The sequence below is a fragment of the Mus caroli genome, chromosome 12 (assembly GCF_900094665.2).
Source record: "Mus caroli chromosome 12, CAROLI_EIJ_v1.1, whole genome shotgun sequence".
NCBI lineage: Eukaryota > Metazoa > Chordata > Mammalia > Rodentia > Muridae > Mus > Mus caroli.
The window spans coordinates 23,555,447-23,578,696 of NC_034581.1; positions in this window are offsets into that span (position 1 = coordinate 23,555,447).

Sequence of the window (23,250 nt, forward strand, 5' to 3'; positions counted from 1 at the left end):
CATTGGACTTGCAAACTTTATATGCCCCAGTACAGGGGAATGCCAGGGCCAAGGGGTGGGGGTGGGTGGGTGGGGGACTGGAGGGGGGGAGTGTATTGGGGACTTTTTGGATAGCATTGGAAATGTAATTGAGGAAAATACCTAATAAAAAATAAATAAAAAAAAAATAAGTGAGGCAACTGGAAATGTACCTTGTACATTTCTAAGACATTTCCTGTTGAAATCAGCCACTTGGAGCATTCTACATATAATACTGTGTTTCCCCATAGTTACTTCTGTGAGATCGAGACAACTGGTATGTTTTGTTTTGTTTTGCATTGTTTGTGTTATGAAATTAGTCTTGTACTCAGCATCAAAATTGGCTAGTTTCAAGTTTGTCAAAATAGAGATTTTTGTGACCCTTGGTTTTCTTAAACTATTTTATTTCTGCCAAAAATAGAAACAAGTTTATCTATACAAAAAAGGGGGAAGTTGCATAAATATTGAGATCACTAATAAACATGTATATGTGTTTATTGCACTCATAGAATGATCAGGGAATCAACAAGGAAGAAGGCAAGCAGGAGTCCATCATGATAGGTTTCCACACAGTTCAATGCTGACAAGGGGAGTACAGGGAGGCGTCTCTAAGGGCAGGCTCCACTCAGCTGTAAGACATCCCTTCTGTGTTCCAATTTACATCGATAAGGAATAAGTAAATTAATCTTCATTATCAACCCACTAGATAGCAAGACTCAAGCCTGCACCTCCACTCCCTGGCTCCCCGGTGCAGGAAGGGAACCACCCCCTTCACAGAGTATGGGCTTTCATACAGAGCCAGGTGCACCCCTGACAGTTTTGGCAGGGAGAATGATTTTCAGCCTGCGGGTTGCTTCTGCTTACATTCGCTCACGGCTCTTGACGAGGGGCAACTGCAATTAGACAAATCGCATTGTCTATAATCTGGTCCCCTTCCCCTTAGCCATGATTCATTCTGACAAGGAAAGTTTAAAAGCAACAGGTAAAATATGATAAACAGCATCCATCATTGTATAGGGGAGCCAGGCTAAAAGCTTTCTGTCATTGCTAATAATACTGTTTAGTTTTTCTGCTTCCCCTAGGATTGCATTAGTGCCAAATGGGACCAACTGAGAGTGGTGGACTTTCAGAAATGACTACCCATGTGATTTTTGGCTGTAACAGAAACTATTCTTGGTACTGCCTTCATCTTTGAAGCTGCCATGGGTCTGAATAGAGGTCAGGTGTGCTGTGAAAACTGATGGATGCAGCAAAGGCTCCATTAGTCAGTTTTTATATCTGACTTCTTTTACCTAAGTAGCCCTTGGTGGTGTTCCTGAAAGCTAAACTAAGTCTTCCTGGCACTTGTTCTCACATGGAGTGTCCCCTGGGTCACAAAAGTGACTTTATTTTTCCCTTAGGAGGTTGATTCCTTCTTTCACCTCTCTCCATGTTCTAGATACCATGGGAAGAATGTTTCACATGGATCGGTAGAAGCTCACCTCTCAGCCCAGCAATGTGGTTTTACAAAGGCAGCAGTAGTTGCAGCCACCCTTAGACAGAGAATTCTATAGCACAAGAACTGTCTGTCTCCACTAAGAAAGGACTGTGCAGGTTATTTACCGAGGCTGTGCTGTCAATCTGCTGAGCATATGGGCTGCCCATTTTTCATTTCTTCATTGAGCAAAATCTCACTTATCATCATCAACAAGCATTTCTATTCTGCAAGGTTCCACTTCATCATCACTTTTGCAGACAAGTTACTTTGCTTGCAAAATAATTAACACATAATTACTTGGTCCTATGGAGTGAGGAAATCACATCCAGAGAACAGTGGCCAGGAGTCAGTGCCTTGTCCATCCTAAAGTAATGATGGAAGGTCGTCTGATCCCACCCCACAGCTAAGGACAAATTCCAAGGACCGACCTATGCTTAGAGAGGGGTTCTGAGAGAAGAGGTTTCTGGAAATGGCTAAAGAAATGACTGGAAATCAAATCAACAACAAGCTTATGGCCTGTTTTGCTGAAGATAGCTTTCCTGATCTCTCTCTCTCTCTCTCTCTCTCTCTCTCTCCAAACACTCTGATAGCTCATCTCTTGAAGATCAGAAGCCCAGTTTTTTAATTACATTTCAATTCAGTCATTATCCCAGATTCTCTTATGATTATTTCATGAAACAGCATCCCATGACCCCCAGCCCCTTAATTCTTAGAAAAAACAAGCATAAGCACATACAATAAGATAGCTTGGTAGGACTGCACCATGAAATTATCATTTCTATCATGTCTGAGCCTAGATCTCTGTCCCTCTGTCCCCCAGGCTAATACTGAACTCAGAAATCTGCCTGTTTTTATAAACATAAACAATAAAAATCTATCTGGGTGGGAACTTGCCATGTCATTACCACTCCCTAAATCTCTTTATCTCCTTCCTTAGTGTCTTTCTGACAAGCTGTTCCTAAGATGTGTAGCTCCTTATACAATTCATATTGCATCCTTATATTTTGCACATTTGGCAAGTTACATGTTTTTAACTCATGTTTTCAACATTCTTTTCCACAGCCTTAAGGGCTGTAGTGAAGGTCACAGCTTTCTACCATTTTGCTGAGGCATTAGCCACACCCTCACCTCCCAGATTCATGCTGCCTCTCAGACTCATGGTGTCTCTGATTATCATGGAGGTATTTATGTTGGCAGAGAGGACATAGGATATATATATATATATATATATATATATATATATATATATATATATCCTTGATCAAACAAGCCTTACAGCTACAACAAGCATTGACACTCATGGATGCCCACGCCCTGCTGGCTTTGTTCCAGGGGCAGGAACCTTGTCATGTCATCCCTTACACATGGCCAAGCAGGACTCAATAAACATTGAAAACTAAGGACATAACATCAAGGCTAGTATTTTTTCGTTCATGTTTTCTCATTTTGCTAGTGGAGTCATTGAAGACTAAGACTATGAAATATGAGATATGAGTAATATCTCAGTATTAGAGGATGTCTTCCCACCTAGGAGTTCTGTCCCTCAGGTCTCCTTTCAGGCTGCAGCTTCTTTTTGTTGAGTAGTAAGAACATAACACTGGCTCCTTACCACCTCACTTAGTGGTCAGAGACAGTTCCTGGCTGGCCTACTTCACTGAGTGTTTTTGTAATTGTTTACTGAAGGAAATAAAATTCCAGGAAACTAGATGTCCATAATGACAGGGGAAAGTGTAGTGGGAGGAGTAAGAGACTCTCTCTCTCTCTCTCTCTCTCTCTCTCTCTCTCTCTCTCTCACACACACACACACACACACACAGACACACACACACACCTCTGGGTGGAAGCTGTGACATCTCAAATCCCACCCTCCAGTGGTAGACTTCCTCCAGCAAGTTTCCACCTCCAAAAAGTCCCACAACCTCCTCAAAACAGCATCACCAATTGGCGAACAAGTTTTCAAGTGCATGAATCAATGTGGATATTTTTTATTTAAACAACCGCAGTCCCCACGTGGTGGTCCTGTTCTGGGAGCTGTTGGAAGCTTCAGGAGTTAGACAAGCTGGAAGAAATAGGTCAACAGAAAATGGTCCTTAGGGCCTGTATCTTATTCTTGGGTCTCTCTCTGCCACATATTCTTGCAGCCATGAGTTTTGGCTTTACCATATGCCCCAAACACAGAAACAATTGACCATGGACTGAAAGTATATGCCAAAAAAACAAAACCTTATTGCATTCATTTAATTCTCTGATTACTTTGATCATTGCTATACAATGTATGACTAACCCACTGTTGCATAAAATAAATGTGCTTACATTGTAAACATAGAAGAATGTTTGTGGATTAACCAGATATGGTACTTGTAGTTGTTGTTGTTGCTGCTGCTGTTGTTGTTGTTGTAACACTAGAATTGCCCCCAGACACCTCCATAGGACTCCAGTGTGAAAGCTGCATTGCTCTTAACAGGATTCTATGTTTTGTACTATAATAGTTCCACGGGAGAAAGTGAAAGAGTTAAGATCATTTGATAGCTTGAATGGGCAGGTGCTTCGACTTTTCCTATCTCCAGGAAAATTGATTTCTGTTAATAGCTCCTTCATCTCTCTACCAGCTATGATAGAACCTACTAAAAAATCATCCACAAACTCAGAGGCAAAACAATAAACTTATTTCTCACACTTCTCTGGCAGTTGCCAGTCTTTCCTGCCTCAGGTTTGGTGTCTGTGGCATGCTTACATGATTTTGGGTTTTTTTGGAGAGAAAGGGATGGTTCGTGCCACTTCTAACCTTCACATACTAGCCTGAAAGTCTTTCTAAGGTCCTTTCTGGGATCCAAATGTAGAAAAATCAAGCAAGTACCAGGAGCAATAAATTCCTAATCACCTTCACCATCACATTTTTTAATGTTCTCGTGGTCAGAGTGAATCAGATGCTGAGCCCCAATGCAAGGGGCATTGGTAGAGCGGTCACATTTGTTCACAGTCCTAATGCCAGACTACTAAAACACACAAAGAAATACTAAATAGCAAATGGGAGCTTAAGATCAGGGTTGTATAAAATAGCTAGAGAGGTCCATCAAGGTGACTCAGTGGGATTAAAAAAAAATAAAAATTGCTGACAAGCCTAGTGACATGAATTCTATCCTAGGGACCCACATGGTAGGAGAGACTCAATTTCTGCAAGTTGTCTTCTCATCTACACACACACACACACACACACAAACACATGCAAACACACACATACATGCAAATGAACACACCTACACAAGAGAGAGACAGACAGACACACACACACACACCATACATATATGTACAAACATTTGTTCACATATCTACGTGTGTGTGTGTGTGTGTGTGTGTGTGTGTGTGTGTGTGTGTGTGTGTGTTCAGTGTCCCCTCCAAAACTATGTTGCAATTTGTGCTGAGGTCTAACCATATACCTTGTCCCTTTAGATCCTCACAGAGTTCCATGAAGGAAACTCCATCTTCTTTGTGCAAAGGCATCTTGGCAGAAGAGAGGCAGCAGTAGCCAGCTGGAAGCTTGTCTGAGACTCAAAAGAGAAAGAAGCCATCCATCCTTCGAAATAAGAACTGCCAGGATGATGAGGTGGAAGAAATCAGTGTAAAATAAAATCACAGTGAGCCACAGTCAGGATCCTCAGACAGTCTCTTCTGGGCATCTCCTGGGCATACTTGCTGCACTCCAAATGTGGTCAGGATCTTGGAAATCCATGCATCCCACCAAATGGTGTGAAGGCTGGGAGACTATTGAAAAGTGCACCAGCCTTGAGATCTTCACTGTCACAACAGAGTTAATGATGCTCTCAGAATGCCAGTTCAATCCTGAGGAAGCCAGCAAGTTCATGCTGGACTGGATTAGTTACCAAATGTGACACACACACACACACACACACACACACACACCTGCTCATCTTTGAGACTATGCTATGAGACAGCACACATTCAAAGACACCTTTCCTGGATTTCCACCTATGGGAATTTTTTTCTCAATAATTTACTCACCTTAAATATTCCTCTAAAACCAGAGGAAATGGAGCAGTACTTTCAAATCAAATGCACCTTATCTTTTAATTAAATGAAGGTAATAAAGGACACCATTGCTCAAAGTAATGTTATTGAGAAATAAACCATGATGAAGTGGTTACATAAGGAACTTTGAGGCTGGCTCTGTCATCCAAAGGGAGTTATGACCCTAGTGACATTATAAGTCCTAAAGTGCAGAGTAGCAGCCACAGTGACTTCCACACACACTCTCCTCAAAATGAAATTTTGTGTGTGTGCCTGTATCATTGACTTAACCATGACTTTGGTTCTCCTGTGTGAAACAGAGAAGTCCGTTACTGGCCTTTTGTCTCCTAACTTCAGTTATCATTATTCTAACTTCTATTATTCTAACTTCTATTTTTTTAGTAGAGGGAGAGACAAAAGTTGGAGTCTAGACATTTTCAGATCAGGACTCTCTGGTTCTAGGTGAAGCAGGCAAGACAAAACAGCTCATTACGTTCAACTGACTTCTAGGCCCTGGATTAGGAAGCAAGATTCCACCTAGTTTATGTAGACTATCCACATCCTGCAACACTGACCTGACCTTCCAGAGCTCTGGAGTTTGTGTCTCATAGGAGCACACACTGCTGTCTTCATGTTAAGTTCCTATCGCTCAGTAAGGCTACAGTTTCAGGCTCACGGGGTTTTTTCTGCGTGTGTCTTTCCATACAAGTAACAAACAAATGTCAAACCCTTTGAAATGGGAATTTGCAGAAGGTAGCTGAAATAAGCTGTTTTCCATCTTTTGTTCCTTATTTATGTAGAAGCCATGAGGCTTGTAAGTTGATAATAAGAGGTCCCCTACCAATTTTGTTTGTTTGGTGTCAAGATGTTCAGTCTGTATCATAGATATTGGTCCCATACTTAACAGTCATTCCACTGTCTTATCCTCCTGAGTTCTGGGCTTACATACCTGACTCAAGTTTAAATCCTTTTGAGTTTTACTGTCTAGATTAGACATCTGGGTCTGGGTGGAAGGTAAGGAAAGCCAGGGAATGGTGGTTGAGCTGCACAAGGACAGAAGAAGCAATTCATTTCTTGTTGTCTTGATCCCTATTACAGATTCCCTGGTAGCTGCCTGGCAGCATGCTGTAGGGACTGGAGAGTTTCAGTGCCTGCTGAAGCTGTAGCTCTTGACAACCCACACTGACAACTACTGCTTGTTTGGGGGTTGGTCATTTTGGAGGTATACCACATTCTTGCTTCCAGTGTTTCATGGATTCCTCCTCTTTGGCCTCTTTCCAGCCTGGGGCTCAGCACTCAGGTTCCACCCACGTGTCTGCATCTGAAAACACTGTCAGGTTCAAAGGTACATCAGAGAAGTGAAATGTTGGGGCTTGCTTTGACATTAGGCTTGTGCAATGTTCAAGAAACCATGTCAGAGACAGTATGTGTAATTTAGGAGCTCTGAGGTTTTCACAATGCTGTTCAATCCTCACTCAAATATGAAGTGAAATCAGTGGCCTGTTGACATTCCTGCTCTTTAAGGAAATCACCCCTTGTCTACACAGCAATGACTCAAGGAAGTAAAAGCCCCTTAGGGAGACAGAATGGGTTGATGGTATTTTTTCCCCAGCTGATGGGACACCAGTGTGCTCCTAAGATAGTCATTAGGGCTTTCTCTTAGGCCATTTCCCTCTAAAATGTTAACTGCGTCTGACTGTAAACATGAAGATGACTTACTTGTAGCTCAGAGTCTGTCATCTCAACATACACATAAAGTCTGTGTCTACCAACTTCTATCAACACATCAGGGATCAGACCGGGAGCAAAGAGTGTTGTGAAGTCACCCTGCAGCTTCTCAGTGGGATGGACCATGGGGCACCTTAGAGAATCACTGCTGAACAGAGTGGATATTTAGTTGGTACCCAAGAGGGTTGGCAGAGGGTCCTCAAAGATGACAATGTGTTTGCCGTGGAATTGAGAATAGATTTATTAAATTTCAGAAAAATCAGGTAACTCTGTTGGAGGGTACAGAGAATGAAGATTCATAGGTGTAGGAACGAATGGATTTTAGAAGAACAAAAAACTTTGAAATGTAAATGAAGAAAATACCTAATTAAAAATTAATTAATTAATTAAAAAACTTTGTGACTACAACCAAAGCTTCTTTGGAAGCAGAGGGAGAAAGGGGTGAGATGGAAATAGAAAAAGAATTCAAAGCCTCTTCTGTCCAGTCATAGAAAGACCTCCATCTCAGTCTAAGGACTGAAGAAGAGGTTGACTCCTAAAGGTGTGGTAAAGACTGACAATACGCATTTTAATTTGAGGGAATTCTTAAGCAGAATTGTGTGAGATTTTAGCATCTGCCTTTGTCAGCAGATATTGGTTGACGTAAGTGAACATTTCTAAGAATTGATTGAACAGCTTCCAGAAAATGGGTCTAACTGGGGCAGACAGCCATGGAAGAAAACCCCATATTCTCCTGAGTTGTTCAAAATACTTAATATTCTCTCATTTTCTACTGTTTTGATACATACTTACATGCGTGTGTGTATTGCTTATTTTGTAAATATTGACATCTGACATATTGGTTATGGAATCTGCTTAAGATAAAACGATGCCACAACTGTTGCGGGTGACACTATATTACCAGTCATTTTGCGTATGAGCCACAGTGTGAATAAAAATGTTGCAAACCTTTCTGTCTAATTGATTATGCACACTGAATAGTCTTACATTATTGGTTCAGTTTTCCAATAAATTGTACCAGCTTCATGTATAAGCTTATAGTTGTTCAGAACAGGATCTGTGAGCCCACAAAGATGCATGTGGATTTGAAAGGCAGATGACAAATTTGGGCGTCATTCCTCACCCTGTCCTGTCCTGTTCTTTTTTTTTTTTTAAGACAGGGTTTCTGGGAAGCCAGGAACTCACAAGGGGCTGAACTGGCAGGCCAATGAATGAACCACAGGATCGTACATCTGCCCCCACCTCCCCAGGGTTGGGATGCTGTCTAAACAACATCACACCTGGATTTTTTTTTCTCTCTCCTTCCTTTCTCTTTTTAGCATGGACCGTATTCAGGTTCCTAACATTGCAAAGCAAGCTCTTTACTAATGGAGCCATCTCTATCTTCCCTAATATGTAAATGAAAACAAGATGCCCCCCCTCCCCCAGTGTGGCACATCCCCACATACCTCTCTGCTCATGGATGTGGCCAAGCCCATCGAGGATACCCATCCTTGTCCACACTTGTACCTATGCATAGCATTTTAACATCTTCATCTCCATTTGCATTAGGCAAGCAGACTGATATCAATAGTGAGGAAAGAGTAGATAAACCCGCAGACCGAGACATTTTCTGAAAATGGGATTATGGTACATTATTTTTATAAAAATATTAAATTCTTTCCATTTTAACCTAACACCACTAAAGCAATTCATAGCATGGACTACTCTCTCCCAGTTTTTTTTTTGTTCCAACATATGCCTACAGAACAGACGTTCAGTGTTCTAAACGTGCTTATGTAAAACAGGCAGTGGTTGCCACCGTCACGTTTCAGTTTGAATCTTTGTCTCCATTTTACACAGGGTGGGTTTCTGATGTGGTGAACCTCATAAAGGAAACAGCACTAACACACACCCCTTCCTTGACGCCTGAGGTTGAACTTATATTTAGTTTGCCCTACATCAAAGTTAAGTTCAGTTAAGTCCCCCCCCCCAAAAAAATAAATGCCTCATTCTGGCCATTTCTTTGTTGGCTTCCATCTTTAGTCGTTATGCTGTGTGGACATCCCTTACCCATATAGTGCTCTCACATGTGGGCCCCACTCTCAGTCTGGGGGAGGATCCTGGGTCTCCTTCCCCCACAGTCTCATAGAGAGTACTTACTCTGTCCTTGAGCAGTACTAAGGAGCATTCTGTGGGTCATTCTGTCTTTATGGCTAAGTTAAACTTATTAAGCAGTGTTTTTGTTGTTTTTTGTTTTTTGTTTTTTTTTTTTTCTAAAGAGAACATATGGGGTTTCCTCTACATCCTTTGCACCCTTCGCCTTTAAGGGGCGTTCTTTTTATAGTAAGAACATTTTTCCCTTGTTGGGTATGTAGTATTCCTGGCTCACTCTTCCTTCCTCTAAGAAATTAGTAGAAATGACTGCATCACCAGACTGCTGGCATCCAGGCACATTGCTAGAAACAAACGTGAAGCAAGACTAATTTCACCACTCTTAGAGAGCTGGAGTTTCCTGCTCAGAGCACTAAAATAATTTTCCTCCTGTACTTTCTTCTTTTCTACTTTCTGAATGTCAAGTGCACACACCCAGATTGTAGATTAATCATTGAGGTTCACAAGAGCACAGGGGTCCACACACAGACCATGTCATTTGTTTATCAACTTATTTATTTAGAGTCTTTTCGTAAGTATGCAGAAGCCTGCCATGAAAAACAGATGCTGGGACTTGGAACACAAGCCAGGTCCCACCATTCCATCTCCTGCTCCTGTGCTTTGGAGTCCCTGTGGAGGCAGCACTCGGGCATCACGCTCACTGTTCTTGGGCAGACTTGCTGGCAAGATTTTAATACATAAATACTTTCATGTGTTTTTATCTTAGTGATCTTAACTTCACAATATATGGCATACACAGCCTTTCATGATCACTGTGTCTGTTTAAAATGGCATTGCTAAGGTTTAGCTCTATGTCTGATTATCAATGATATTAACTCAGATTGAGTAGTACAAAATGTATTGTGGTTCACTTGTCTTCTTCTTCAAGATTGTTGCCAGGGCATAGCTTGGTGGTAGAGTGTTGGCTGGCATAATGGAAACTCAAGTCAGTAAAAATGTATGTATATACGTGTGTGTGTGTGTGTGTGTGTGTGTATAAATCCTTTCCAGATTTTTACATTATTAGAGTCCTGGGGCCAATATACTCTTGTGATCTCTTTACATCATAATAGAATGGACAGGATATTTCTGCATCTCTTGACTTAATGTTTTCTTGACCACGACAGACTTGCCTTCTGTCTTTGCAGACTTGTTCAATCTCTCTCGTCTTCTTTAAGATCCTTCTTTGTTGTTCTGTTGAGCTTATGCCTTTCTTATTGGTTTTAGAATTTCCATACAAGCTGAATTATTAATTATTTTGTCCACTGCAATTATAGAAAGTCTTCCCTCCATGTTGAAACTCAGTTATTCAGCTATGTGTATCACTTTGAAAGTTCTTTTTGGGAGGTGGGGGGTGGTTAGGCTTAGCAAGATGTAGCAAGAAACAGCTACAATCAAGGAGGAAACGCCAGTTTGTAAGAACAGACTCAAATGAGTAAGAGAAATAGAAATCAAGGCCTTGCAGTGTAAACAATCAAAAGCTTTTACCCTCTTTTCTCTAAAGCTAATATGAAATCTACAGCGAGGCAGTCAATGGGAGAGACAGGCTCATTGGATGGTAGAGACTGAAAGCCCCTTGACTCTGTATACTGGTGTCCATGACAGTAGATGGTAGAGCTGATGGTGAGGTCTCTAGAATCAGCAGCATCGAGAGGTAATCAGGATATGAGCTCCAGCCAAGACATGGAGGTCTGATCATCCCTTTCTCTGCCTTGCTATGTTGGCTCTTAGCACCTTGGATGGTGCTCATGTGCACTTTACTGGGCTTACAGAATGAAGTATCAATCTCACCAGGAGCAGACACACCCAGAGTAACATTCAGCCAGAGATCTAGACATCCATTACCCATGGTGATACATAAAGCTAACCATTACAAACATTAAATAACATGTCTTGTTTTGGGCCTTAGTTTTGTTTTGCTTTGTTTTGTTGAGATAAGATCTCATGTAACTCAGGCTAGCTTCAAACTCTCTGCATAGCTAATTGACAGTGTCTGATGCTCTAATACCTTCCAAGTACTGGGGTTACAGGTGACTGTTGTCACAACTAGCATCTACAGCGCAGGAGGCTGAGCCAGGCCGAACACTCCACTCACTGAGATATATTTTCAGCCCACATTCAGTAATTTTTTCCCATTTTTTGTAGTCTTTTCTCATACAATGCATCCTGATAATGGTTTCCCCTCCTCCACTCTTTCCAGACACCCCCATCTCCCCTCTCTGCTAGATCCACTCCTCCTCCATTTAGCTTCAGAAAGAAGCAGGTCTCCCAGTGATATCAAATGAACATGTAATAACCAGGTGTAATAAGACTAGGCACAAAGCCTCATATTAAGACTATATGAGGCAGTATAGTAGGAGAAAGGGGATTCCAAGAGTAGGCAAAAGAATCAGAGACAACCCAGACTCCCACTGTTGGGAGTCTTACAGAACACCAAACCATACCACAATAACATATGTGCAGAGAACCTAGTGTAGGCCCGTGCAGTCTCTGTTATTGCTGATGAGCCCTGCTAAGTTGATTCTGTGGGCCATGTTCTCCTCGTGTCCTTGACCCCTCTGACTCTACAATCGTTCCTCCCTCTCTTCTGCAAGATTCTCCTAGCTCCACCTAATGTTTGACTATGGGTCTCTTCATCTACTCACATCAGCTGCTGGCAGAAAACTCTTGGATAATGATTGGGCCAGGCACTGATCTATGAGCATGGCAGGATATCTTAGGATTCATAATATAGTTTTGCAATACAAATACTCAGTCCCATGAACACTGAATTTTTAGTTGAACAGAAAAATCTGTCTCATCATTTGGTGTCAGATTAAAGACTGGGAACAAAGTGATCTGGATAGAGGTATCTGAAGGGACATATAAGAGTGGGCAACTTTAAGACAGGTCTGCATCTCACATTAACATCTTCCAGAAAATACCTTGAAAGACCAAATCAGCTAAAGGCCCTTTCCAATGCACACAGTTAGTCAAGCCTCCAGTGCCTTCCACATCAGCCCTGTCACATGGGCACATGAACAGAGGGACTGTTAGGGAGCCCATAGTGGTCTAAGGGCTTTGCAACCCAGGACACCTGTCCCAGAACAATCAAGGAATAGGTTAGAACGATTTCCAGCAGACCCTTACACAGGTGACACTGGATTGACAAGCTATGTGTAATCTGGCTAGGCATGAGGCTTGCTTAAATTACTGACAAGACAGGGCTGTGTGCTATAGCCACCAGCATTGTTGATATAACACAGGGCACTTTGGAGTTCTTTGAAACAGACAGATGCTTTTGTACAGCATGCATAGGGACCTATGAATGCCTTTATGTAGAACATATATAGACTCATGCATGCCTCTGTGTAGCAAGCTTGTAAATCTGTGTATGCCTCTATATTGCACACATGTAGGCTCCTAAATGCCTTTTTATGGCGTGAATGTTGATCCATGTATGCTTTAGATAGCATGCATAAATACCTGTGTGTGCCTTTCAATAGTATGCACATCTGTCCACAGCAAAAAGATGTCACCACTACAGAACTTAGCTCTTGGCAGAAATTTTGACACCTTCCAAAGGGACACAGGATTGCTTCTTGGTTCCTTTCTTCACAAGGTATTAATTAGCCCCTGGGGATCTAAACCACGAAATGGCTTACAGCTTAGGAAAGTCGTGCTTTGACTCTTCCTGTTGGCTAGAGCACTGATAAATGCTTTTAATTAGTCTTATGACTCTCTTATTGAAATATATGTCACTGATACTAAGTACCAATTGTCAGAGAGCCTCCAGTTCTCAATGGAAGGCTACTAGGGCACCGAGTTAAGACAAAGCTGCTTAGCCTACCATGCAAAGCCCTCAACTTCCTGCTAATCCCTCTAGCCTCTTCCCTGGTAGACTGACTTCACTTCCATTACACTCTGGCTGTGCTGACACGGAAACAATTCTTAGGCCATGTAGCCCCTATGTTAACAACGCCTGACTTTATATTAGTGCTTCTCAACCTCCCTAATGCTATGACCCTTTAATACAGTTCCTCATGTTGTTGTGACCCCCCCACCATAAAGTTTATTTTCATTGCTACCTCATAACTGTAAATTTGCTACTGTTATGAATCAGAATATAAATATCTGTCATTTCAATGGTCTTAAGCAAGCCCTGCAAAAGGGTCATTAAACCCCCTCCAAAGGAGTCCCAACTCACATAGGAGAATTGGTTCTCTTATACTTAGAAGCACATTTCCCCAACACCCCTTTCAGAAAGTTGTCCAGTGTCCATCCCTCACCAGGGCATTCCAGAGTTCATAGACAATAGAGACATCACCTTAAGCCTCAGAGAGGCTTACCCCTCATCTGCCCATAGCAAGGCTGTGAGAGTATATTAAAGAACCTACCACTACCTTTTCTGCCAGTCCCCCCATATAGACCTTGACATCAAGGAAAAGAGGGTCCTGGAAGTTAGGTAGGAAGTTGGTCTAGAACCCAGGACTGGGGTTAAGTTGGACTATTCAGCAGTGTCTTGGAAATCGTTCTCTGTCTCCACTTTAGACTACTTCAGGTGTTTATTCTTACTTTTGAGGAGTTTAGAGTAAACCAGTGGTTGGAGTAAACCCAGTGATCCTAACACTCAGGAGCTCCTAACAGTCAAACTCAGAGCCAGCCTCAGCTTCATAGTGAGAAGGAAGAGGAGGAAGGAAAAAGAAGAGAATTAGGTAAGCACTCACACGGAGAAAGTATAAATGTATAGTTGTATACATTGACTTGACACAACAATGATAATGATTAGTTGTTATTTATACAACAAAATTAGTTAAGCATCTGACAGCTCAGTTTCTGCTTTTCTCTTCTTATGATGTTTCTCATGGATGTGCTTAACACTTTAAATGGTATTAAATTATACTTTGGAATTAATACCATAATTTCACAAAGGAAAGGAAGGCTGGCAGGAAGATGGGCTGTAGTTCAGTTGGTAGATTTTTGCCCAGCAAGCTCACTTCCCTGAATTCCATCCTCAGTATGCACAACCTGGTATTGTGGTACACACCTGTAATCTTGGCCCTAGACAGGTAGAAGCAGATATAGCAGGAGTTAAAGGTCATTCTTGGATACATAGCATGATGGAGGCCAGCTTGGGTTACTTGAAACTGTCTAGAAAGCAATGACATAAGAAAGAAGTAGAGAAGCTAGAGGAAAGAAGTGGGAAGAAGAGAATGGGGGAGTGAGGTGGGGGGAAATACCATGGTTTCTAGAAAGACCTGAATTCTAATCCTACCTGTCTAGACTGTCAGTTTGGAGTCTTTGAAGCATAATCCAAGTCTCTGGTTTGGTTGTTTTTTGCTCTATCATCTTTAGAGAGATTAAGGTCCTGTGCTTAAGCTGAGAAGAGCAAGCGACCAATCAAGACCCATCCCACCTGATCACCAGGAGTAGGCACTGTTAAACAACATATTCCTACTTGTGCTCTTGCATGGGTCACATTGCACGCACACACACACACACACACACACACACACACACACACACAAGCCATCACTCTTGCTTAGCCTTCCATTTGCTCCCAGTGTGTCCTGTTTCAGTACCTTGCTCCAACCATGGAACTCCCACTACATATATCTTTGTTACCTTTATTTGCAAACTCCCAACCCTTCATCATCCTAGCCCAACCTTTTCAGAAGGCTCTTATGTAGTAGTTACCAGTTCAAGTTAATTTTTCTATTTGCACATCTGTACCCTGGGTGTAGGCAATTTAGAGCAAATGGGACTTAACTCATGGCTCTGGAGTCTCAGAAGTCACAGAGGTCTACTTGGCATCTCACTGTGCTGTGACCAGACAGAGGCTGCCCTGTGACAAGACAGGGCAGACACACAACCTTTACTTTGAGACAGGATCTCCTGAGTCCTAAGCTTGTCTAGGTAGCCAGGAATAGTACTAGAATTTTGATCCTCCTGCTCTAACTTCCTGGGTTCTGGAATTATGGGTTTACTGGGGCTCAAACTTGAGGTTTCCTATAAGTAAGGTGAACACTCTATCAACTGAGTCACATGTCCAACCCCACTGCTCTTCTTAAAAGCCACAGATGCTGTCATGTTCACTACCTCTAGGACCCCATCTAAACCCCATTTCCTCCCAGTCGTCCCTCTCTAAATACCTTGAACATTTGACAGTGGGGCGTGATAACAACACATAATCTTTGGGGGTACACCTTGAAACCATTACCTTTCTCTGCTTTTAGTTTCCCTGAAACATAAAAGAATTTGCACGTAATTCCTTCCTGGAGGGGAGAGAAACATTTCATGAATCTCAGTTCTCAGAATCTTCCCATCTCCTTTTGATGCGAGCTCCCATCTCGATGCCTGTTGGGAGTAAATAGGCACAGAGACGGTGATCTTGTTTTCACACAAAACCCTTCGATGAGGAGAGCGCTGAGTGAAGGTTACCCAGTGAGGAATGGTGAGTAGAAATTAACGTTGAAGGCTTTGTTTTATTCTGGGTTTTGTTTGTGCTTGACTGGCCCAGCTGGTCAGGATACATTTTGGAATGGGAACTTCACTAGAAGGAAATACAGTTTAGCACTGAGAAGTATTTGCTCATCTTCATCCTCCACAAAGCTTGCCCCAAGCTGTGATCCCTCTGTAGGCAATCTCATGTTGATACATATGCAGAAAAGTAAGTACCACCCGTGGGGGGGAGAGAGATTTCATTCCCTGGGGAAGCTGGCAGGATGCTGAGCTGGGTAAACATTAGACCTCTTTTTTTTTTTTCCATTATTATCTGAGGAAATGTCACCAAGAAATACTCCCCCGCCCCCCACTCCTCTGGACTGTTTCATGTTTTTACTCTGCCGTTTTGTACTTTATGTCTTTTATTTTTATTATTTTATCCTCATTTTATACGTTGGAGATCAGATTGCAGCAACAATAAGAAAATCTATTTATTTGATCCTGGAGGCAAAATTCTGAATATATTTTCTTCCTTAGCAGACCCTAACCATATTGGTTCTTCCCACTACCGGTTTGATTAGATTTCTTGGAAGGAAGCAGCAAAGATCTGCTGAATTATGTCTCTAAACTCAAGAGCAGACAGAGAAGTCATGTGCTTAGAGAGGATGTATGCATGCAAAGACTCCATTTAATATACTTCCTGAGACCACCTCAAACCACATTCAAAACGACAAGTCCAACAGAAAGCTCTGGAATATCTTAACCACGTGTTTGTATCTCTAGAATATATCAAATATTAACAGGGCATAAGTTCAGACAGACTGGCATGTGCCTACTTTTATCAGTCTCCTAGGAAAACCTTAGATAGGAAGGTCCTCAGACTCACAGAGCTCAGGAATATGTGTACTTCTTCTCAGTCACAGCTATGCCATATGTGTCTGATACAACACTGGGTTTGGGGATTCTGGATCTATGAGGTTCTTTGGGATTTTGTCTGTCTGTCTGTCTGTCTGTCTTTTTGTTTGTTTGTTTGTTTTGCTATACAGTCCAAAAGTAGTCACATTGGAAATCTTTCTGGAAGTCCTTGAAGATTTGACCTAATTTTTTAAAAAAGAAGATTTCCTTTCATGTGAATTTCTAAATACCCATGTGGTGGTTAATATTGATCAGCAACCTCATGGGATATGCTATCTCCTCCTTGACAAACATCTCAGCCTCTGAAGGAATTTCAAGGCTGAGTCAGCACTGATTGAAAAACCCAGTTCACATAGACACCATCCTGTGGGCTGGGGTACCAGCATGCCCCTTTCTCTGGAATATGAATGCAACATGATCAGCTTCTTCACATGCCTCTCCTGCACCTCCCCTCCACCTCCACAATGAACTACATCCTCGAACCATGAGTCAGAGCAAGCCCCTCTCTCCTTGTTCCCTCAGTTGCTTTCAGACATTTTCTGCTACAGCATTGAAAACGACAAACCTAACAAATGTATATACTTCCAGGCCTTCTTTGAGCATACCCTGTTTAGGTGGATTGTCATAAAGCTGTTTGCCTCACTAAGGCCATTATACTCTTACTATTCCCCAATCATACCATACCAAATGTCTCAACTTTCACCAACCTCTTCAGTAATTGCCCTCAGCCTGTCTTGGGCTGAATGACTGTGGAGGCAGGTTGGGAAGTAGGTGACAGGCTGCACTCTAACATGGACATTTATAATTCAGTGGACAAAAGGAGACCCTGACTTCTAACCCATTTGATTTCCTTTCTGTCATCTCTGAAGATGTTCCCTATGGAAATGGAATCAGGTAAAACTAGAAATTGGGGAGGAGCTTGTGTCTTTATTATGGGTTCATTGTGATGACCTCCTTTCAAAAGCCTTCTCCATCCCCCCATGTGCAAAAGAACCCAGAGACTTTCTGGAGGAAGCTGTACTCAGACTCTGCTGGCTAATGCTACCAACCACTTGCTGTCTCACTCATGGAAGACTGAGCAGAGGATGCCAGGAGACAGGCAACAAAAAAGAAGCTGCATTGAGCAAAACACATAGGCCCTTACCTTACACAGAAGCAACCATCTCAGCTCCTCTTTAACAGAGAACCTCTTCAGATACCACTTTTAATGTGCTGCCTTCTCCCAAGGACCCTTTTCCTCCCTTCAGAATCAATAGTGGTACACACAAATGGGCTCCTACCACAACCTAACTGTCTTAGCTATGAGTCCAGCAGGGTTCTGCCGTTTCCCACCAACCCCACCTTAACATCAACCCTCAGAACATTTGGGATACAGTAGGGTTGGCCTCAGGAGCCATCTGAATGCAACAGTAGAATACTGAGCCCAAGGAAGCCTTGAACACCTGGTCACATACAGACACTACAACTCCTTCCTTGCTCTGTCTCTTCACAGTCTCCATATTATCCTTTGTAGATTTTTTTCTATATATACCCCAAATTGCAGTACTGTGTATCTGTTTGGGATACTGCAACTGTAAGTGAATTTCTTAGGTCAAAAATAAGTTAATGAAGATAAATCAATTACTATAAAAGTAATCATTATCTGCTATGGCAGTCTGTTGGCTCTCTAAGGACATTGGTATTGTAGTCAGTGGAATGAAGCTCTGTGATGATTCTGCAGCTGCCCGAGGACTAACAGGATGTCTCAGCACAGCACCAGGACATTGTCTTGACCCATTGTTTCTGCTTGGTGTTTTGTTCTGTTTTTTTCCCCTCTGCTGGTTTCTGTAATTAATTGATTTCATATTTTCTGCCTGTGTGTACCTGTGTCCCCACGGATTTAGGGTGCAGAGCCCAACAATCAGTCCTCTATAACACTCTGCTATTCCTCTAACAGGAATAATCATTGGGAAGACATATTAAAATCTCTTTTGCTACCCTCTGTGGCCCTCTAAACTGGAGGAAGACTCAGAAGAGGCACACAGACCTTCTAGGCGAGCTGCTGCTTGATTTGTTCGTCGGATGTCACGCAAGACACCCCTACTGCACACATCACCATTTGCCACATGGCTTACACCATAGTCCTTCTGAGATCCATTCCATAAATCTAGACCAATATGCCCACTCTCCTAGGATGGCATGACTTTCCCACACTGTACTAGAAGGCTTGGGTGCCCACCACTATGCAACATTATACTGTGGGCTCTGGGACATTTTTGTATCTTTGCCAAGAGTCACACTTGGAAGACGCTGTTGCCCATGTCCTCAGCCAGAGGCTCTCAGCTCCCCTGGAGTGGCCCTGGGCTACAGACCACACAAGGAACTAATGCTTCCTGGAGTAAGGAGAGGAGGCAGTGGAGGTCAAGACAACTCTGGATAGCCACTATGCTTCCACAAGGCCTCGTGTCCACTGGGGTCCTTTGACTTGCTCTTTCTCTATTCTCAGCCCTCACTCATATGCCCATATTTCCTGAGCTTACCTGGAAGTGATTCCTTTCTCTAGACCCCTTCATTGTGCCCCTTTTGAGCAAGCCCTGGGAAGATAGGCCTACTCTGTGAGATCCCAGCATATAAAGTGTGCCTATATTGGTGAGCTACATGTAGAGATGAAACATTCTAGACTGATTCATGTTTCACAGTTCTGCGCAAACTAAATTTCCAATATAGGCAATTTTAAATAATAAAATTAAAAGTATTTGAAAACCTTATTGAATTCATTACCTTCCGATAGAAACCATGCACTTCCTTAGTTGATATTAAAATAAGAATTCCTGGAAAATTGCCATGGTGATTTAATGAGGGGAAAAATTCATTCTTCGAACACATGTTCCTGGAACAGGTGGAAAAAAATAACCTCCACCCTTTCTTCCATTCCAATTGGCTCAGGGGTATAAATAGGACAGTTGAAATGAGAAAGCTTGGAGACAGTCAGAATGGGCCTTCATCATTTGAAGGGGAAGAGAGGAGAGCAAAGGGCAGAGGCAGAAGGATAGCACATCTTCAGGAAAACCATCAAGTCGTGCATGAACGGGAGTGCCGTGGTTCGTATTTTTTGTAGCCTTTTGCTATAAAAGAAGAAAATTACATCTCTTTTAAGTATGTGTTCACAATGCATGATTTACATTTATAAAAATACTCAGGCTAACTCACATTTTTAGAACTTTTGAGAAACAAGCACAAAGGACCAATAGCATGAGTCCTCTTTGATCTGAGCCCTACCCAGTTCCTCAATATGTTACCATCTGCTGGGTGTGTTTTCCACAACAGTCACATCCAGATGTGAGCTGAACACCATGAGCACTAAGTACAAGGACCACATGGAGTAAGGGTTTAATATGTGTTAAACTGTGATGTATTGCTGTGAATAGCCATTCCCATAATAGAATTTCAGAGTTGGAAAGAATTAGGAAGATGTTGTCAAGTATTAAATTTTTGTCCAGGTTCAGTTGGGTAGAAGAATGTGGCTTCAGGGAAATAGAATTTAGGAAAAGTGTTTGGAGGAAAAATTATAGAGAAATATGGGCTTCCATAAATACAAAGTATTATTTCACCATTATTCACAAGGTTGAAAACTGTTCATAATGGCCAATATATGAAAACAGCTCACATACAAAAAGGAGTGGCAAGGTCATGGAGTGAAGACATGCAGTTAAGTATTAGTCACCCTTAAAGAAGGCAGGAAAGCTGCAATCTGCAAGAACATGCATCAGCATAGAGGGTTTCTTTATTAAGTGCAATGAACCACACACAGATTGCAAAGACTAGATCGAGATGCATATGGGATATCAACATCCATCATTACATACATTAAAATAGAGAGAATGGCAGCTACAAGGCTAGGATTAGAAGAAGATGGGAAGATGGTGTCTTGTTGCCGCTGGGTCAAATGGCCAAGCCTAGATTGATAGCTTCTAGCACATGAACTGTAGCTGTTGACAAATCATCAAATACTGTGCATTCCTGTGACTCATGGGTACAATAGGAGACCAGGTAATAGTACAGGCATCTCCAGTGCTTGCTTGTCCTCGTGATTTCTATATGTATTTCAAAAGACCACCCTATCTAACTCAAACATCCACAAAAATAAAAATGACTTTTAGAACCAAAAACACATGCTCAGGAATACAGAACATCCCTGGATGGAGTAACGTGTAAAAGCTAGGACACTCCTCCTGTTCCAGAGTCTGAGCATGTTGTTATCAACCATAATTGAGAACTAGAAGAAGTGGGAGATCAGTGGACTATGGGAATTGTCCATTTCTTCTTACCAGTATATCAGAAATGTTACTGAAAGCTCGCTCTATGTAAAACACTATGTCATAGTTAGGGTTTCTATTGATGCAAGGAAACCCTATGACCAAAAAGCAGGTGGGGAGGAAAGTGCTTATTGGGCTTAATGCTTCCACATCACTGTTCATCACCAAAGGAAGTCAGGACAGGAACTCACACAGGGCAGGAATCCGGAGGCAGGAGCTGATGCAGAGCCATGGAGGGGTGCTGCTTACTGGCTTGCTCCCCATGCTCCCTATTGTCTGCTCAGTCTGTTTTCTTATAGAAGCCAGGACTACCAGCCCAGGGGTGGCCCCATCCATAATGGGCTGGACCATCTCTCATTAATAACTAAGAAAATACCTTGCAGCTGAATCATGTGTAGGCATTTTTCTCAATTAAGTTTCACTCCTTCTAGATTACTCTGTGTGTCAAGTTCACATAAGACTAGCCAGCACACTCTACTAATGACTAAAATTGCTGTGTTTACATATTTATCAGAAATTGAAAGGCCTGTGCCCTTTTGTACTAGGAACACAAGTTATTTAGCTCAGAGCCTCATGAAGTTCCTGCTTTAGACTCTGATAGGGAGAACTGTAGTCATCTAATAATGTGTGTGTTAAAGAGATGTGAGAACAAATATTCTGTCCAGACATCCCACTGGGCAGATGTGCATGAGAGACCTAAGGAAATGCTGTGTACTCTAGAGCTGGCTGCTGAGCCTCACGCTTCAGGCCTGTGCCCTGGGTGGTTAGATAAGGGAGTCATTTCTTGTGTAGGTAGGCAGGTGTCCTCAAGACCAGTCATGGTGGGAAAAGCATGAAGTTCTCTGTTTTTTGTGCTGTTTGGGGGCCAGGTGTTGTCCCAGAAGATTTGTATGTACATGCTAACTGAATACTTACATTTTTCCTAAAAATATCTTACAAAACTAGTAACTTTTTACAGTAAGAAAAAGAAGTTCACGGTGTATGTGGTTTAAATACATATTCTCTCATGATTCCCCTACCAAGAACTGTTATTAAGGTTTGAATGTGGATGTGTCCTCAATTTCTGTGCAAAGTTCCTTTCATGAACTAAAAATCCATTTACATGAATGTTGGGACCATGGACTCAGACTCGGGGAGGCCTAGTGGGAAAAAAATGTAGAAATAAAAATTAGCAAAGAGATAAACTATAGAGTGTGCAGGTCCTCAGGAAAGCTCATGTCTAAATTCTTAAGACTGAGAAGTTTAGGAGTTTAGGTTGGATTATACAGAGAAAATTGGGGGGTCTATTGTATTTTAGTGTGTGTGTGTGTGTGTGTGTGTGTGTGATATGTGGTGTGTGCTCACTGCCATGTGTGTATGCATAGATTCATGCATGTAGGGTAGTGTGCTGGGGGGGGGTGTTCCTGTTCATCTGTAGATTCACATATGTAGCAGATAAAAGACAACTTTGAGTGACATACATATGTCAGAGTTTAAGTTTGTTGCCCTCGTTTTTTTTCAACCCTGAGACAGAGTCTCTCTGTGTCCTAGAATTCATCAAGCTTAGGCTGACTGGCCAGTGAGACCCAGACACCAGCCAGCCTGTCTCCATCTCCTTGGGACTGAGGTTGCAAGTGCCCACTTGGAGCATTTACTGGGAGTTCTGGGCACTGAACTCAGATCTTCATGTTTGTAAGACCAGCCCTTTCCCATCTGAGCTGATTCTCTAGCCATAGCTGAAGTTCCTAACTCAGAAGAGTTACGAAGTGACCAAGCCAAAGCCATTAGGCAGAGCTGAGTCAGCTACCTCATGCTCTTTCTTGGTATAATAGAGAAGGAATCTTCCAGCAATTAGCTAAGTGCTTCCCACTCTACCTTAAGTGAACCCGAGGGGAAACTGCTCCTGGAGTCACAAGTCCAATCCTCATAGAGTGTCCTCCTGATAATGGGGGTTTCTTAGAAGGAAAGGGTTTACCAGCAGACCTTTGACTCAGCCATGAATGGACAGTCATTCGTTGCTGGTGGATGTGGCTCCATCACAATGGGTCACTTTGGAGACTCTCAGTAGGAAATCCAGCCTTCTCAGGTCAGAGAGAAATCTTCCAGATTGCTGGTGGCTCAGCAGGCTGAGCAAAGCATCTCACCCCAGCTGTCGGTCCAGGGAAGATGAAGGTAAGGAACCAATATGCACCCCAAGAGTGTGTTCTTCATTAGCCAGATGGAGCTTCAAGCTGCTACAGGCTCTTGCTGTCTTAT